The sequence below is a fragment of the Bos javanicus genome, chromosome 4, assembly GCF_032452875.1.
Source record: "Bos javanicus breed banteng chromosome 4, ARS-OSU_banteng_1.0, whole genome shotgun sequence".
Lineage (NCBI taxonomy): Eukaryota > Metazoa > Chordata > Mammalia > Artiodactyla > Bovidae > Bos > Bos javanicus.
In genome coordinates this window covers 77,131,961-77,151,417 of record NC_083871.1, presented here as the reverse complement: position 1 = coordinate 77,151,417, position 19,457 = coordinate 77,131,961, and positions in this window count along the sequence as shown.

The window sequence follows — 19,457 nt, the reverse complement described above, 5'->3', positions numbered from 1 at the left end:
GGTTGCCATTTCCTTCTCCAATGCATGACAGTGAAAAGTGAAAGTGAAGTCGCTAGTCGTGTCCGACTCTTAGCGACCCCATGGACTGCAGCCTACCAGGATCCCCTGTCCATGGGATTTTCCAGGCAAGAGTACTGGAGTGGGGTGCCATTGCCTTCTCCCCTGTATCCTCTATAACAGAACTAAAACAAGCATTGTACTTTCAGAGTTCTGTGGGTCTTTCTAGCAATTTATTCTGTACCTGAGTTTACTCTAGTGAGGTGACTCTTGGCGTTCTAGCAATTTATTCTGTGGTGGGTGTGGGAATCCCCTGAATTTACAGCCTTGTGGGATGAGCCCTTAATTGTGGGGCCTGACTTGAACCTTGGGTGGTTTTCCCTTTTTATTTATTTATTTTTTTTGGCTGACCCGCACAGCTTCTGAGATTTTAGGTCCCAGACCTGGGACCTTGGCAGTGAAATTGAGGAGTCCAGTTGGACACGACTGAGCAACTTCACTTTCACTTTTCACTTTCATGCATTGGAGAAGGAAATGGCAACCCACTCCAGTGTTCTTGCCTGGAGAATCCCAGGGATGGAGGAGGCTGGTGGGCTGCCGTCTATGGGGTCGCACAGAGTCGGACACGACTGAAGCGACTTAGCAGCAGCAGCAGCAACCACTGGACTGCCAGTAAATTCCCCTCTGGGTGGGTTTGTCAGAACTGAAATGAATTACCGGGCACTCATCAGGTGTGGAGTGTACATACTTCACTGGAGGTTCTAAAGCAGGCTGCCAGGGACTTCTCTGTAGCCCCGTGGTTAAGACTCTGTGCTCCCAATGCAGTGGCCTGGGTTTGATACCTAGTCAGGGAACTAAGATCCTGCATGCTGCAACTAAGGCCCAGTGCAGCCAAAAATATATATATAAACTCCAAAAACCCAGGCTGCCTGGGGAATGGCCTGTAACCCTTTGCCCTCCATGTGCCCCCTGAGCAAGTCAAGGCTAGTGAAATCTGGTGACTTCTACACCCCAAGCCCTCCATGCAAGCTCTGTTCCTGTTCCCCAACCCGAGCCCAGAAACACTTCCACAAGGGGTCAGACCAAAAGCCTGGTGGACAAGTCCCTCCCAGCCCAGAGCCCCAACTCCCAGCTCCTGGCTCTGCCTCCATACACACTCATCACCAGGTGGAACTGCCTGTTTCCAGGAGCTTCCAGGCAGGCCTGCTGGGGAGCTCCTGGAGGCAAGGCCTGTGTGCTTCATCCCTCCCAGCAGGTGCCAAGGACAGACAGAGGATGGAGAGTAATGAGGCTCGAGTGTGGGTTTTATTAGCAGCAGGTAGGAGGCATCTTGAGCTGTCTGGATCCGAGAGAGAAGGTTCTGGTTGAGCGGACTCAGACTGTCACTCCTGGCAGCCAGGGGCTCTCAGAGCTGTCCCTCACTGCAGAGGGTCCCCTGCAGGGGACATGGAGGCCTCAGAGGAGGAGGAACACAGCCACGGTGGAGGCAGGGGAGGGAAGGATGCTGTGGGAGGGCCAGTGAGCCCTCCACACCCACCATCCGAGACCCTCACCATCGCCTGGCAGCTCACAGCTGGTAGGGACTGTTATTGGGGAACCATGACTCTGGACTCCTAACGCAGAGCTCCTTTCCAGACTAAGTGGCATAGGAACAGACGTTGCTGGCGGGCCTAGCTGAACCATGTACCACCAGGCATGTCTCTCGGTTCCTCTGAGACCCCTTGGCTGGTTTGAGACCCACTGTGTAACCCAGTGGCATGAAGGCTTTGCAGAAACCTGCAGCTGGTGCAACCCTGGTCGCTGCCATCTGAGCCCCTGCCCTCTTCTGTATCGTACTCCTCTTGGGGCCCTGTGGAGGCCCCCAGGTCAGGGGAGGCAGAGAGAGGAGCCAAGCCCACCAGCCTCAGGGTGGTGTCTCAGGGTGCTCACCTGTGGTGGGGATCATACACCTCATGGCACATGAGCTGAAGCAGCACTTCAGGTTGTCCCTACATTGGTCGTCCCTGGAGCACTCACTTCTTTCCAAGCAGAGCTTTGGGGCCAGTGGCGCCTGCACTCAGGGGCAGTGGCCAGCCTTCAGGACAGGTGCTGGTGGAGAGATGGGCCAGGGGTCACTGCCTGCTGGCTCACTGGGTCTGCTCAGCTGCTGGTCACCGGGAGACACCCCCATCCCCCCCCACCACACACCCCCTTGGTGGCCTGGAGCCTGCAGGGCCCAGGCTAGGAGAGAGACAGCACTCACTTGTACATCGTACATTGCTGGGCAGGGCCCTGGTGATGCTGGGAGGAGGAGGGGGAGCCTCAGCTGGGTCTCAGGTCAGTCCAGCTAGTGAAGTCCTGTTATGGGCGGGCTGAGTTCACGGGGCTGCTAGGGGGTTCACTGAGAGAAGGGTGTGGAGTGCAGGGCTGAGGGGACTCTTGACAAAGCTGGCCCCTCCCTTCCTCCAGTTTATGGGGCTCCGCTGGGGTGCAGGGTCGGAGGCCTTACCCATGAAGGGGACCACATAGGACTGGCCGCAGGGACTCTTGGCACAGCACTTGGTTTCCTGGGGACAGCTCTCATGGTTGACACAGGAGGCAGTGCAGGAATCTTTCTCCGAGGAGCTGAGCTCTGGGCACACAGCCTGTTCTGCACACAGGATGGGCCGGGGGTGGGGGGTAGGGTGGCTGGGTCCCTCCTCCCATCTCCCCTTGGCTCCTCAGGGAAAAGGAAGATGGGGCAAAGACAAAAACCATGGGGAACCCAGTCCCCAGCACCCCAATGCTCTGCTTCTAGGAAGGAAAAAACTCTCCCAGAAATATGATCCGGCTGGCAAAGTGTAAGTCAGCTGTGAAAATTAGGAAACAAGGCTGCAGGCCCACTGCAGGGGGTAGAGTTAAGCCTCTGAGGGGCCAGGATAGGCTCTCTCCATGCCCAGTTAAGTGCCCAGTCACATTTCGCCCCAGGACATGGCCTCGGCCCTGCAGTTCTAGGCCTCCAGCTCATGGGCATTTCTGGGCAGCACCCTGTTCTGCCATAGTTACTGGCCCTCCTCAGGGTGACCTTCCCCGTTCTTTCCTCTGGTCTCAATCACCAAACTGCCAGGTCTGGAAGTGTTTCAGGGGCACACCTGCAGTGGAGGGAGATCAGGATGACCCTCCTGGGCCTACCTGCAAGCTGAGGGCAGGGGCCAGGGAGAGGGCAGGCTCCAGGGTGATTAGGGTCAGAGCCAGGGTGGCAAGACACCGCATGTTGGCGGGTGGCAGGCAGGTGGCAGGTGGTGGCTTGTGGCCCTGGGGCACTTTTAAAGGGTGTGGCGGGGGGAGGACCATGGCAGGGCTGGCGCTGGCCCAATGGGGCTGAAGGGCTTCTGGTTTGGAGAGACCTTAGGCTGGGCAGTCGCTGCCTTGGGCCACATTTGTAAACAAAAAAAGAATTCCTAATACAGTGTACCTTTTTTTTTTTTCCACTTTGAAAGTAACGCATGCTTACTGTAAGAATTAAGAAAATGAAGGGCAGAAGGAGTAAGAAATATCTACCATGACCCAACATGGTGTTGTTTTCCATGGTCACAGAGGGGCCCTTCAGGGACAGGGAGGGACCGGCCCAGTTCAGTACGTGGTCCACAGGTAACGGAGAAGGAGAAGGAGCCCAGGGATGGGGTTATCTGGGAGGGCGTTGTCTTTCTCCCATGGTGTCCTTTTGTCTTTTCCTGAATGTTCTACAGCAAGAAGGACAGACAGAAGGAAGAAACACGACCTTGTGTTTATAGGCTGCATGCTCTGTGAGAAGAATGTTAGGGATCCGAGAAAGGGAGGGGCAAGTTCAGTGTCGGGGCCATTTCCTCGCAGCGTGGACACTGGGAAGGCCTCTTCCCAGAAGGGCCCCTCCTGTGCCCTGAGAGTGGGGCCCGGGTAGGGCGGGATGAACACCCAGGTGATGTGCCCCTCCTTCTCTGGGGAAACTTCCTCCATTCTTCTGCCCTGAGGGCCTGGACAGGAAAGGTGGCCTTGGCGTGACCACATGTGTTGAAGGTCAGTGCCCACCCCTGGTCCAGACTGCACTCCTCTGCCTGGCCCACGGCCTCTTGACCTTTAACACAGAGCCCCTCAATGCTTCTTGGGTGCTCACATTTCCAGACGTTCTAGCCCAGAACACCCTGCCACTTTGACAAGCAGCTCAGGTCCCCATGGCTCTCCCTGCCCCGGGCCTTGTATAGCACTGTCTTGGTCCCTATGACCCCTCAGCAGGGTTCTTGGACCTCTCCGCCCAGGCTCTTCCTGCGGTGACCAGCGCCAGTCTTCGGGGATGGGGCTCTGAGGTCCTGGCCACTGGTGACTTGCTACTTCCTGGTGCCTCTCGACGCTGCAGCTCACAAAATGTTTCCCTTTCAGCTGTTTCCCTCCTGCAGCCTGAGAAGAATGAAGTGCACAGGCCAGAGGGGGCTCTGAGGTTCAGAGAAGTGAGGGGTGGCCAGGCCAGGGCCACTCGCTGCCTGGCCCTGCTGGCCTTTCTCTCCCTGTTCTCTATCCCTCCCTCTACACCACAGCTGGGAGTATTCAAGCTCCTCCTTACTCAGGTACTGGGTCTGAGGCCAGGCTGATGACACCAGGAGCTCAGGCCACGGGGCCATGTCCTCACACTGAGTTGCTAGCCTCTGACTCCCTGGGACAGTCTATGAGACCTGCGGTCATAGGTTTACAAGGCCTGGCGCCTTCCTCCCTGACTATAGGACTGGCCACATACTGTGTGGGGTGTTTTGTTCAACAAGCGAGAAAAAAGTGTTGGTAAAGATACTAAACACAAAGTGAAAGTCGCTCAGTCGTGTCCGACTCTTTGCGACCCCATGGGCTATACAGCCATGGAATTCTCCAGGCCAGAATCCTGGAGTGGGTAGCCTTTCTCTTCTCCAGGAGATCTTCCCAATCCAGGGGTTGAACCCAGGTCTCCTGCAGTGCAGGTGGATTCTTTACCAGCTGAGCCACAAGAGAAGGTTTTCCTTTTTTCCATGTCTTTCTTTTGTTTTTAAAAATAGTGTTTTAAAAATTGTCACTCTAGGGACTTCCCTGGCGGTCCAGTGGTTAAGAATCTGCCTTGCAGTGCAGGGGACACAGGTTCTATCCCTGGTCCAGGAACTAGGATCCCACATGCCTTGGAGCAACTCAGCAGGCATGCTTAGTTGAGCTACTGAGCCCACGCACTACAGCTAGAGTCCACACACAGCAACAAAGATTTGCATGCTGCTGCCAAGACCCAAGGTGGTCAAATAAATATTAAAAATGTTACTCCAGTTAAACCACAATTAAATGTTTGTTTATTATTATTAGTGTTATTAGTGTGAATATTATTAGTGTGAATATTACCACTCCTCTTTATATTGTGCAATGCCAGTTTAAATGCAAACACAAGAGCATTTGACTCTTATGTGGAATCACCAAAATCACACCCTTCATGTTCCTGGCTGGGATGGGCATGTGTATTCCATTCTGCACAAAACTCACACTGCTTTGTCTTCCCATTTTTTTTCCCCTTTTATTTTCAGATTCACTCCTGTTCTGAGGAATCCATTTCCTTGGAAGCATTATTATTTTCCTGACACAATGAGCTGGTTGACTGCTTTTGTCAGACTAGACTCTCCATCAACAAAACCACTTTAACCCTTGATGGTCCTGACCACGCCCGAAGGCAGGAGGCCAGACGCTGCCTAGAGGTCTGGTTTGCTTCGATGGCCACTCATTTCTGTGTATATTTTTATACTAGTGAGGATCAATTTTTTTATTTTTATAAAAATATAAATTCTCTGTTTTTATCTTATTTTTATTTGTGTGTGTGTGTGTTAGTTGCTCAGTCATGTCCAACTCTTTGCAACCCTATGGAAAGTAGCCTGCCAGGCTCCTCTGTCAATGGAATTCTCCAGGCAAGAATACTGGTGGATTCCCTTCTCCAGGGGATGGTCCTGATCTAGGGATCGAACCCGGGTCTCCTGCATTGCTGGCAGATTCTTTTCTGTCTGAGCCACCAGGGAAGACCCATTTTTATTTTTCACTAAGATTTACTCCCCATGTGATATAATTCACCCTTTTAAGTGGTCTTTATGTATTAACAGAGTTTTGCAACCAACTCTTTAATTCTAGAACATTTCATAATTCCTAAAAGAAACCCTGTCCTCACTAGCAGTTATTTCCTATCCCTCCTCCCCCAAACCCAGCAACTGGCAACCACCGATCCACTTTCTGTCTCTGTGGATTTGCCTATTTTGGACATTTAGTGTAGATGGAATCATACACTATGTGTCCTTTGGTGTCTGGCCTCTTTCAGTGAGCAAACGATCTTCCAGATGCATGCACACTGCAGTGTGTGGCAGTGCTTTCTTCCTTTTTACGGCTACATGATATTCCACCATGTGGATGGACCACATTTTATATAACCTTTCACCCCACCAATGGACACTCGGGCTGTTTCTGCTTTTTGGCCTTGTGAATAATACTGCTGTGAGTATTCATTATTTCACTTCATATGTTCACAGTCTGCCCACATGCCACCTGCCAACTGGGAGTCTGCCAGTCTGAAGGAGAAGTAGCTCCTTCCGTCTCTCCCTTTCCTCCTCTGTCATCATTTTCTGAGTAACTATTGGGTCCTATGGGGAAGAAGCTAGTTAGAAAGAGAAGGTGGGGTTCCTTGGTCTCTTGAGTTTCTTAGAAGCCCCTGCCCTCTCTCAGCATCTGAGGTCTTCCAGGGCCTGGGGTGGCCTCTCACCTCCATCTGGGGTCCTGTGGGACATCATGAATGCCGTGTGCATGCGGGGTGGCTGGGCACAGAGGACACACGCATCTCCCTGCCTACATGCAGGCTCTGTGTCTTATCAAGTATTCCACTGAGTATGACGTTAGAAAACCTGGGGACACTTTAAAAAAAACATTTTCAAAACCTGAAGTATAGTTAATTTACAATGTTGTAAGGCACCCAGGAGAGGAAAGTGAAAAAAGTTGCCTTAAAACTCAACATTCAGAAAACTAAGATCATAGCATCCGGTCCCATCACTTTATGGCAGATAGATGGGGAAACAATGGAAACAGTGACAAACTTTATTTTTGGGGGCTCCAAAAGCACTGCAGATAGTGACTGCAGCCAAGAAATTAAAAGACACTTGCTCCTTGGAAGGAAAGTTTTGACCAACCTAGACAGCATAATAAAAAACAGAGACATTACTTTGCTAACAAAGGTCTGTCTAGTCAAAGCTATGGTTTTTCCAGTAATCATGTATGGATGTGAGAGTTGGACTATAAAGAAAGCTGAGCACTGAAGAATTGATGCTTTTAAACTGTGGTGTTGGAGAAGACTCTTGAGAGTCCTTTGGATTGCAAGGAGATCCAACCAGTCCATCCTAAAGGAAATCAGTCCTGAATAATCACTGGAAGGACTGATGCTGAAGCTGAAATTCCAATACTTTGGCCACCTGATGCAAAGAACTGACTCATTTGAAAAGACCCTGATGCTGGGAAAGATTGAAGGTGGGAGAAAGGGATAACAGATGAAATGGCTGGATGGCATCACGGACTCCTTGGACATGAATTTGAGTAAGCTCTGGGAGTTGGTGATGGACAGGGAGGCCTGGTGTGCTGCAGTCCAGGGAGTCTCAAAGAGTCGGACATGACTGAACGACTGAACTTAACTGACGAAGGCACCCAGAGCTCCTGAGTGCCTGAATTTCTTCTATTGGAGAACAGCCTCCCCAGAACTTGTTAGTTTTAGAGGAAAGTGATTTAGTTAGTTAGTTTAAGTGTAGAGGAAAGTGATTCATTTATATTCACATCCATATTCTTTTTATGGAGAAGGCAATGACACCCCACTCCAGTACTCTTGCCTGGAAAATCCCATGGACGGAGGAGCCTGGTGGGCTGCAGTCCATGGGGTCTCTAAGAGTTGGCACAACTGAGCGACTTCCCTTTCACTTTTCACTTTCATGCATTGGAGAAGGAAATGGCAACCCACTCCAGTGTTCTTGCCTGGAAAATCCAGGGACGGGGGAGCCTGGTGGGCTGCCGTCTATGGGGTCTCACAGAGTTGGACAGACTGAAGCGACTTAGCAGCAGCAGCAGCAGCGCTATCCACTTTGGTGACCCTAAGTTTGCTTTCAATGTCTGTGAGTCTAATTTCTGCTTTGTAAACAGGTTTACTTGTGCTGTTTGTTTGAATTCCACAAATAAGTGATATCATATGATATTTGTCTTTGACTTAATTCACTTAATGCGATAATCTCTAGGTCCATTCATATTGTTACAAATGGTGTTATTTCATTCCCTGGGGACACTTTCATACACATTATATTCTCCTAAGGGTTTGGGAGTCTGTCCTGTCTCCTTTTTGGGTGAGATGAGTGACCTCTGTGGGTTGGAAGGCCTCTTTCTGTCTTTTTCTCCCTCTGTCTCTGGCTGCTGTGGTCTCACCCTCTCCGCCAAGTCTGGCCCCCTGTGAAAATGCGCCCCTTGATCCCCCTCTGTCCCCCTTCCCTTCTCTCTTCAGCCCTAACTCCTCCAGTCTCCCCACCCCCGCCAGCCCGTCCTGGTGGGCCACTTGCCTCCCCACCCTGCTCCTACTGCTCTGCCTTTTTTGGGGTCACATGTTCACCTGACCCCCAGCCTCTCTGCCTCCCAGGTGCGGCAGCCTCTCCTGGGATGGGCAGAGGCCAGTTGCTGGCTTCTCAGGACTCCTGGGCGCCCGAATCTCTTCTGTTGGGGAACAGCACCCCTCCGCACTCCCAGAGCTTGAAGCCTGGAGCCAGCCCTGCCTCTTCCCTTCTGCCCTCCGAAACCCTCATCCCTGCTGCTGCCCATCTCCCGGGCTGGTGCCCCGGGAAGGCTCTCACAGTGCTGGGGTTCTGATGACTGCCTGACCACATTCGTCTAATTAGAGATGATCTTAGTTATTTGTTGGTTTTTCTGTTCACTTTCTGCTCCTCCTCAGTGTAAGCCTCCTGTGGTCGGGCTCCCTTCTGTTTCACTGATCAAGTGTCCCAGCGTCTGGGACAGCATCCTTTATTCTAGGGGAGCTTCGAGGACATGTGGGTGTAGGAGAGGGCTGCAGCAGGGCTCCCCTTTCCAGGGAGTTGCCCACGCTGATCTTCCCCACCAGCTGAGCTTTCACACGATCCTATTACCACCCCGCCCTGACCCCATCTGAAACTCTTCCCATACAGCCTGGAGAGCTGGTAAAGTCCAAACACAGAGTGTGGTTTGAATGCCCTTCCTATGAGTGGCTGAAAGGGAGGTTTGAATGTTTGAGTGGATTGGTGCAGCCCTAGTGACCTTGAACTATTTACTGTTTTCTCACCTGTGCCTTGGCATGAGGATGATACCTAGGGGACTGGCTTGTGAAAGCATTTGACGCCCACTTCATAGCACATTAGCAGATATTCCTGTCCTTGACCTCCTCTTATCTTCATCGTCTAAGTTGGGACTTTTGGGGCCGTGAGGGCTGTTAGCAGATCACATCTCAGAATGTCTTTTTTAATCAACACGAAGCACTGGCTACAATAAGTCTTGGCTAAGATTTGAAGGCTCAGGATTTAAGGCCCCCAGGCAAACCCATCATGGGAGGAGTCTGTCCTTGGGAGTCAGGCTGTGGTCTCATTCTGTGTGACCTGAGAGAGGTCGTTTCCCTTCACATGCTCCTCAGTTCTCCCATCTATGAAACGGAGACAATGACATTGTCTCTCCTTATGGATGGGCATAGGCGTGAGGGTTACGTGATGTGCTAAGGTAACGAAGGTGCCTCTGAATCTAAAAAACTGTCTACAGATTTCAACTGAGATGATTTAGAAGCTAATATAAAAAAATTTAAATTGGAAAAATAACAGATACATGTTGTAGAAAACTTGGACAATTCAGAAAAGCATAAAGAAGAAAGAGAAAATCGCAGGTGATCTGTGTCCCAGTGCTTCCCTGTTAATGTCTTGGTTCACCTTCATTTTTTTTTTCCCTCTGTAAGCACCTGTGTATGTACCACATCCTCCCATATATACACAGACTGTCCACCACCCCTTCCCCCTGCAGACAATCTCGTGTCCCTGGGGCCGGGCTGCAGGCATGATGTGGTCACACTTTACCCAGAGCACTCCCATGCCCTCAAGACTTCTGGAAGGCATTGTGGTCAGTGGCGGGGAACCAGGTCACTTTACTAGCAGGCCACCACCATTAACCCATTTCTTCAGCTTCTAAGAGAACCCTTTACTCAGCAGCCATGGGATTGGGACTGCACTTCTCACCTGGAGGGGAAGTGGAGGCTTGCTGTATCTGCTGGGGGCCGGGGAGGCCAGGCCAGGAGGGGTTGGGGGCCAGGGGGAGAAGTGGGAGGTGTTGGCAGGTCTGGCCTTCAGGCAGGTGCTCGGCCCAAGGGCCGGACAGAGAAACCAGAAGTTTCCAAGAACCATGTTCCCTGGGCTCACCTGCCCCAAGGCAGGGTCGTGGGGTTTCTGGGGCCCTGGGCGTGTTCACTGGCCCCTCTGGCCTGGCCTCAGCCCATCTTCTTCCAAGACCTTCAGGCCTTTTCTCTCCACACATCTCCTATGTGCTTGGATGGATGGGGAAACTGAGGCCCAGCTGCGGTCTCCCGGAGCATCAGTCACATGATGGGCCAAGTGCATAGGGTCCCCACTGATCCTGTGGGGTCAGCTGGGTCAGAGTTTCCTTCACACTCTCATGCCCCTGGTTGGGAGCTCTGTCCTCAGCCTTCCTCGCAGCCAGTGGGACACTTTCCACCACTTTCAGGGGTTATGAGTCCTTTTGTTTGTTTCCCGGTAGGTGGCGCTATCTCACGTGTTTTTGGTTTCTCTTAGCCGAGCTGCCTCTGGTTCTATCTCAGCGCACTTTCCAACTTCACCATCCCTCTATGAAGTCCACCTCTGTGCCTTTATTGTCGCTTCTTGTGTCTCTGGGGTCATTGCTGCCTTGCTTCTGCCAGAGCTGCTGTCATCCCTAGGGTGGTATGGCTCTTTCCTTGCATCTAGGATCCCTTGAGACACAGGCTCCACTGTGGGGGGTGGGATGTCTGAAGGGGAGCCGGGGTCCACAGGCACCTCTCCTGTGTGTGGTGTTGTTAGGTTCCCGGACTCCACTACTGCAGACAGGAGGGTGCGTGGGCACCTTGGAATCTGGAAGGATGGTACCCCAGGCCCACTGCCGTTTGCTGCTACCCAGTTACCTGTGGCCACAGGCGCAAGTGCAGCTGGAGACCTGAGTTGTGTGTGCGACTGCTCCTGGGTTGTCTGTGGCTGTGGGCTCAGCTGCTGCGGTCAGAAGGCCGGGACTGCGCACACCCACTCCACCGTTTCCACAATTCTGTCTTCCCTATTCCAATCCACCCACCTTTAGATGTACTGTTGTGTGGAATTTTCTCTGTCCTGTTGTTTTGCGGGGAGGAACCTTTGTTGAGTTGTGGATGTTTTATTGGGTGTAGACTGAAGGGGAAGGACAAAGGTAGTTTTTCACTCAGCCATGTTTCTGATGTCACTCTTTAACTTTTAAAAAAGAGTTTTACAATTACTGCTTGGCAGGTGGTGCTAGTGGTAAAGAACCCACCTGCCAATGCAGGAAATGCAAGAGATGCAGGTTTGATCCCTGGGTGGGGAAGATCCCCTGGAGGAGGGCATGGCAACTCACTCTAGTATTCTTGTTTGGAGAATCCCATTGACAGAGGAATCTGGTGGGTACATCCCGGGGAACCAGTCCATGGGTCGCAAAGAGTTAGACACGACTGAAGTGACTTAGCATGCTCTCAGAATGATCATAACAAATTAAAAAAAAATTTTGACATCTTCCATGTTCTATTATTTTACATTAATTAAAAATTTAAAAAGCTGTTTGCACAGCAAAAGAAGAAACCATGCATCTCACAGAGGTGGGAAGCATGCAGCAAGACCAGAGGAAGGACCAGCATTTGGGCTCTGTCTCTCTGCAGACTCGTGTTCTCCACGGGTCATGCCGCCTGGCAGTTTCATTAAGTTCAGCAAAGACTGTCTGTTCCAGGCACTCGATGGCAAAATGCATTTCCCTAAGTGCAGAGGGAGTGGCTTGGGGCCACCAGATGTGACAGCTGTGACCACAGAGCATCCTGAGCCCAGAAGTCGGGGTGTTGAGGAAGGATCCAGGGATGGATGCTCAGAGAAGGTAACTCAGGGGCTGGATCTTGGTGGATGAAATTGGGGGCTGAGCCAGGTGGAGACAGAGCACATCAGGTCAGGGGGGCAGACCCAGAGGACGGCCCCAGAGGCTAAGTGTGAAGGAAATGGTGGTTTCAAAGAGTAAGAAAAGTCAGCATGCTAAGTGTCCAGTAATAGCACAGAGAAACCCAGACAGGAGCAGAGGCCCCTTCCTGCTAGAGAGGACACCACAGCTCTCCCCACCAGGCTCAGTGCAGAACAGACCTGGCAGCCTCTGAAGCCACTTCTGCCAAGGTTCTGGTCACATCTGTGGCGTCCCTGGGCCTCATCCTCCTGGCCCTTTTGATGTGTGGTCTTCCGGTGCCCACTGTGACACCAGGTGCTTCTGGTTTTCCTCCCATCCTTGGTGAACCCTTCTGTGTGCCTTGCTGGCTTAACCTCCTTCTTGCTTAACCATGTCTGACTCTATGCGACCTCACAGACTGTAACCCGCCAGGCTCCTCTGTCCATGGGATTTCCCAGGCAAGAATACTGGAATGGGTTGCCATTTCCTTCTCCAGGGGATCGAACCCACATCTTCTGCATTGGCAGGCAGATTCTTCACCACTGAGCCATCTGGGAAGCCCTGAATTCAACCTCTAAATGTTGAGGTTCTGAAGGCACATGGCTGAGCGCTCCGCTCAGAGAAGGTAACTCTGGAGCTAGATTGGGTTTCTGCATGATCCACCCCCAGGCAGTCCCGTCTCTCTTCTGAGCTCTGGGTAGTCTCTTGAGCCTGGCCAGTACCCTGGGGGTTTAATTCCATTTTAATTTTGTGTCTCTAACTACTAGCAAGGTGACTACAGTTTATGTTACCTGCCTTTCACTGCCTCTCGTACTCTGCTTGTTCATACTCTGGGGCCCAGCCACTTTCCATCAAGTTGCCACTGACTTTTAGGTATTCCTCTTACCTTGTGGATATGAATTCTGTGTGTTGCAAATATTTCCTTTCATTAGATTGTTTTTATTTCCACTTTATGGTATTCTTTTGTCTTGTGAAAGATGTAAAATTTTATGTGGTCAAAATTATCTGCTACTGGGACTTCCCTGGTGGTCAGTGGCTAAGATTCCGCACTCCCAGTGCAAGGGGGCTGGGGTTGATCCCTGGCCAGGGAACTAGATCCTATATGCCGCAACTAAGAGTTCATATGTTGCAAAAGATCCCGCCTGCTGCAATGAAGATGGAAGAACCTGCATGCTATGACTGAGACCTGGCACAGGAAAATAAATTTAAAAATTGTCTTAAACTACATGTCTTCTTGCAATAACCCAGATGAACCTAGCCCAGAGATATAACCACATCTTTCTGTAGTTTTAATAATACTCTGATGGATTTTTAACCTAAAGTTCTTCCTTTTAAAACATCTCTTGGCTGCTCTGCACTACATATGGAATTTTAGTTCCCTAAACAGGGATTGAACCTGTGCCCTCTGCAGTGGTAGCTTGGAGCCCTAACCACTAGCCCACCAGGGAAGTCCCTGGGCAGCCATCTTTGACTCCTCACTTGCTCACACTCCATCCATCCTTTCCTGGATCCCGCCAGTATCTGACAGCTGTGCTCTCCCCTTGGCCAGAGGGGCCTATGGAAAGCACCAGCTAATTAGCTTTGCAGAACAGACTGATCTCACACAGAGTAAAGCAGACATTCCCTGTGTTCCCCGGGGGTCTCCCTCCTTTTGGCTGGGCCCACACTCCTCTGAGGTTGGACGTCCTCCACGTCCCCTGTGCCCTCTCCTGCTTCTCCCGTCTCAAGTGCACCCCACTCCCCTGTGCCTCCCCAGTAACCACTTGTGTGGGGCTCACGCTGGTTCCTGGTGTCAGGATCTCCTTTGGGGAGCCCAAGCGGGGACATGAGCTCTGTATTTGTTTTAGGGTGATGTGAGCTCTGTGTCTGTGTTAGGGTGATGTGAGCTCTGTGTCTGTTTTAGGGTGCTCTGTATTTGTTTTAGCTCTGTATTTGTATCTTTTGCAACATGTGAACTCTTTGTTGCAGCATATAGAATCTAGCTCTGTATAGGTTATCTGGGGCTGCCATGACATTGACTACAAATGCAGCAGCTTGAAAGCACCCACATATCATATTACAGTTCTGTAGATCAGAAGTCCAGATCAGGCCCCCTGGGCTGCAGGGGAGGCTCCGTTTCCTTGTTTGGTCATGTCACTGGCAGAATTATCTTCCTTGAGGCTGTAGGACCAAGGTCCTTCTTCCTCGATGGCTCTCAGCTTCTGAAGTGTGTTTTCCTCAAAACATTTTCTGACAGATTTTACAAAAATGAAATCAAATGAAAGTTAACTTGTTTTGTTCACTTAAAGAGGAAATGGGTGACAATGAATAGATAAACGAAATGTGTATATACACAGAGCAGAATATTATTTAGCCTCAAAAAGGAAGGAATTCTGACACCTGTTGCAATATGGATGAACCTGAAAAACATTATGTGAGGTAAAATAAGCCAGACATGAAGGACAAAGGTTGTGAATTCTCTTGTGAGGTGGTCAGATTCATAGAGACAGAAAGTAAAACGGTGAGTGCCAGGGGCTGGGGGAGGGGGCAGGAGGAGCTAGTGTTTAATGGAGGCAGAATTAAGTTCTAGAGATGGATGCTCGTCCTGGCTACACGGTATGTGAGTTTGCTTACTGCCCCTGAACGGTGCTTTGAAAAGTGGTTAGAGTGGTAGATTTTATGTGGTGTGTGTTTTACAACACCACCAACAACAACATAGAGAGTTGAGTCCTGGGCCCTGGGAAACAGCGGAGGGTCAGAGTCCCACTCTCACAGAGGGTTATCTCCCTGCCGCCCCTTCCTAGACCGACCCTCTGGCTCATTACATGGAAGTCTCAGGCCCCGAGCTTCACTGAGGATGGAGGGACAATGTTTTACCGGCAGGGGGCGCCAAGCACCCGCGTCCCGGCCCCGCTACGCAGATCTCTGCAGCCTAGTCTCCCAAGGCTTTGCAGGTTAATCTCCCATTCGCCTGCCCTAAACTTCAGCTCCTCTCATGCTGGCTCCTAGACTAGATGTGTGGAGCCAAGCCGTGTTTCTCTGATTGCATTTGCTCACAAAACCTGCACTTAGAAAAGAAGCTCCTTTATTGTCGAGAGAACTTGCTCTTAAAACCATTATAAGAAAAATTACCGAATAAATATCTTGATAATTCTGCCTCGGTCAGGGCTGGATTAGGAGAGAGAAGCCACATGGTAATTGGCACTGGTGCGTGCTAAGTTGCTTCAGTCCTGTCTGACTCTTTGCAACCCTATGGACTGTAGCCCACTGGGCTCCTCTGTCTATGAGATTCTCCAGGCAAGTATACTGGAGTGGGCTGCCATGCCCTCCTCCAGGAGATCTTCCTGATCCAGGGATCAAACCCAAGTGTCTTATGTCTTCAGAACTGGCAGGTGGGTTCTTTACCACTAGTACCAACTGGCACCGGAAAGCTTGATACAGAGATGGGGTGGCCTACCAAGGAACGCAGGACGGCAACTGTAGGGACGCCTGGTTAGCAGACCCCTGCAGGGGCAGGGGAGGGGAGGTGCACCCTTGAAAGGGGCGGGTCAGGGTCACGCACTGCCTGGGCACATTATACATGGGGGTGGTAACCGAGCAATCCTGGGTCCCAGGTGATGGGGCAGCTGCGTCCTCTCTGGGGTTTCAGACCCTGCGGTCCAGCAGTATAGACTGGCAGCAGCCCCTGTGGGATGCAGCAGTGGGCCCTGTTCTCTCCTCTTGGGGCAGGGGGGTCTCCTCACCCCATGACACCTTCTGAACTAGTTTCTGGGTGGCAGTGGCTCCCAGGCCACTCACAGAGGAGCAAGACCCCTCGGGTTCCTCCTTGAGGGCTCCGCTTACTCCAGGGGCCCTGAGCCTACTGAGAGTCACAGGGGAGGGCCTGTCTTATGGTGAGGGCTGGGGTGGGGGGTGGGAGTCTCATGCTCATCCAGTCCCTGTGTTTCCTAGAGGAGCCTGCAGGGGCCTCTGGTTAATCAACACATCTGCTCAGTCTCCTACCCGTGGCTAAGCAGGGGTGAGGAGAGTACCCTCAGGGGTCCTGCAGGCCTGCTACAGAAGGAGGAGTCTGATGGCCTTGCTTTCCCAATGCGGAAGTCACCTGCTCAGAGTGACGGGGCTGCAAGGAGGAGCCAGACGAGGCTGCCAGGCATGATGACTACTCTGGGACTGCCTCGGCCATCTGGTGCCTCTACCGTCTTCACCTCCACCATCTCCATTGCTCAGGACCTGTGGATCTCAGCACAGAGAAGCTCCTTTGGTGTCAGTCCTCACCGCTGATCTGAGAACGAGGCTGTTATCCTCTTCAGTTTCAGATGGAAAATGCGAGGCTCCCTGAGTGTCTTGTGTTGGGGAGACAATGGAGCTTGGCTGGACCTATGTCTGTGCATCTCCCCTGCTCTTCTGCTCTGAGACCCAGATCAGAGCTGCTGATCTGGGCCAACATGTGGGGAGGGCCAACATGCTGGTGGTGTAGAATGGAGGGGCCAACACCAGGACTTGGACCAGATTTGTCATTTCAAGGGGAAGTTTTCAAGCTTGGGGCAAGTTCCTGTAAGAGCTGATTTGACCTGTTGTTCTCAAGGATGTGTGGGTTTAACCGAGGGCATCTGGGACAACAGGGGAGCAAGAGGAGGGCTGGAGGAGACCCCAGATGGGTTCCCAGATCCAAGGAGCGACTCTGGGATTCCATGCTTGGCAATGGAGAGTTGGGTTGCAAGGATGCCACCTCCCAGGGCTGTCTCAGCTCCTCTAGCTCCTCTAGCGGGAGCTAGAGGAGCCCACCTTTGGATGCCCACTGACCACCTGGGCTGAGTCCTGTGCTGTTTTGGATTCTGAGGTAGAGGAGAGTTGCCAGAGAAGAAGGAGGAGCAGACAGTTAGCGGGGATTTCAGAGACTGGGCTGAGGCTTGACAGAAAGGACCCGACTGCCCCTGAGGAGAGGCTGGAGGACAAGGGTGGACAGAGGTGGGGGGCCAGGCCGAAGAGGAGGCCTGGAGGGTGAGCTGGGGGCCAAGCAGGTGTGAAGTCCTCTCTGTGGGCAGGGTGACTGATTCTTCTAAAAGCAAAGCCTGTGAGCCCAGGGAAGGAGCCAGACAGCAGCATAGCCTCTGGGCCTGTCCTGTCCTCTCTGCCCTGAGGCCTGCGGATGGCCACTGGCTTTCCAGACCTCGTCAGCTTGGCCCAGAGGAGCTGGTTGTCTTGTGAGAGGGGGCTTCTGTCCTTTCAGGGATCCAGGCTACATCCTCTCCTCCTCTTAAAGGCAGGCTGCTTGTGGATCAAACAGCGTCATCCTCGGGTAGCCCTCAGGGTCAGTCAGCATCCGTTGTCATGAGCACTGACCCTCACCCACCTGCCCAGGGCGTCCTATTACCCAGCCTCCACTCTCCCATGTTCCCTTCTCAAGCTCATCTTTCCACAGGGACAGCCCCTCCTGTCTGCCTGGAAGGTCCCATGCTCACACTCCTGCTCCCAGACCTAGTGGTGTACACAGCACACTTGTGTCCTTCCTCACTAGCCTGGGGTGACCGGCTTTGACTCAGCCAGGACCTCGGGGAAGCCAGAGGAATGTCAGGGTGAGCTCTCAGCCCAGGGCCGCCACATGGCGGCTCCTTGTCCAACAGGCAGCAGCTTCGAATAGCAATGAGCCACAGCCTCAAGTCCTAGCCCTGGAGTTTCCAAAATGTCTCTTCTTCTGCCATCCAGAGGCCACAGCAACCACTAATACCAGTGGATTGGATGGTGGGGGGCAGTCTAGAGTCTCTGATGACCTTTGAATCATCTCTCTAGAGTGGGGAGGACCAGCTGACTCAGGGCAGAGGAGACAGTTCTGCACTTCGGTGGGAGTGTGGGGGGGTGAGGTGGTGGAGGAGGTCAAGGGGAAGAAGCAGGAGGGCGAGGCCACAGCAGGAAGGCCCCTCTGGGCCTCCCCCAGCCCCCTTCTCACCACCGGAGTGAAACCCCCTGCCCCAGCAGAGATGTGCTCTGGCAGGGCCATGGCACAGGGCATAGGGAGCAGAAGCCAGGGCCCTGCCTCTCATGGACTTCCTCTAGTGGGGACAATGGGACGACCTGTGGGCCTTGGGAGTTTGCCGTGGGGCACAGAGTAGCTCCATGGGAGTGGAGTGTGGGGACCTGAGTCTGCAGGATGGGGGAGGGAAGGGCATCCCAGACCGGGAAGCAGCTTCATCTGGGGCCCTGCCTCCCAGGATGCTGGGCAAGTTAGTACTGGTCAGCAAGTCACAGCCCCAGGCTGGAATGGGCTTGAGGGTACTGTCTGGTCTGCCCCCCATCTGATGACCTGTCCCCGCCTGCTAGCTGTGTGCTAGTTGCCTTCGGGGTCTGGCCTAGCCTCTCCCGGGGAGTGGTGTTGCCCTCAGTGAGTCTGCAGTCTCCAGGGGACACTGGCGGACACTGGGACTGTGCTGTTGGCTCATCTCCCTTAGTGCAGGGCATCTGAGAAGCGGTGGCTGGCAGGAAGCACTGAGCTGAGGGGTAGCCCCTACATCTGCGCCCCCCACCACCTTGGGCAGAAGGCAAGCAGGAAGGGTGGTCAATTTTAATTAGCTTTAAGTCTCCCTTGAAATAATTCTGGTTCTAATCAGAAAAAGAACAGAAAACTTTGGTCCCTTATTAAGGGGGCTGAAGAGTTGACTCATTGGAAAAGACCCCGATGCTGGGAGGATTGGGGGCAGGAGGAGAAGGGGACGACAGAGGATGAGATGGCTGGATGGCATCACCAACTCGATAGACGTGAGTCTGAGTGAACTCCGGGAGTTGGTGATGGACAGGGAGGCCTGGCGTGCTGCGATTCATGGGGTCACAAAGAGCCGGACACGACTGAGCGACTGAACTGAACGGAACTGAACTGATAATGCAGGAAAGGTCAGTTTGGCTCCTCTATTTTGGATGCCTACACTAGAATTCTCCAGCACCATCTGTCTTCGGGGCAGGCCCATTACCTTCCTCTTACCGCTCAGAGGGCAGAGGTCTTGTCCAGGTGGGGAGCCCACTTGCTCCATTCCTCTGACATGGGAAAGCCCAGGCTGAGAGTAATTAATCCCTAGGCCTTCCTAGTGCTGCTTTCCTGAGCCCTGAGATGAGGCACGGCTGGTGGGGGGTGGCGGACTATGGGCCTCAAAGGGCAGGGGTTCTTCATCAGTGACAATGTGACTGGGCGTCCGTGGGGCCAGGGTCTGTGCTAGGGGCTGAGGGGGACAGAGGTGACCAAACCAAGGGAGGTCATCTGTGGTTGAAGTACCCTGAGGCCCTTTCTCCTT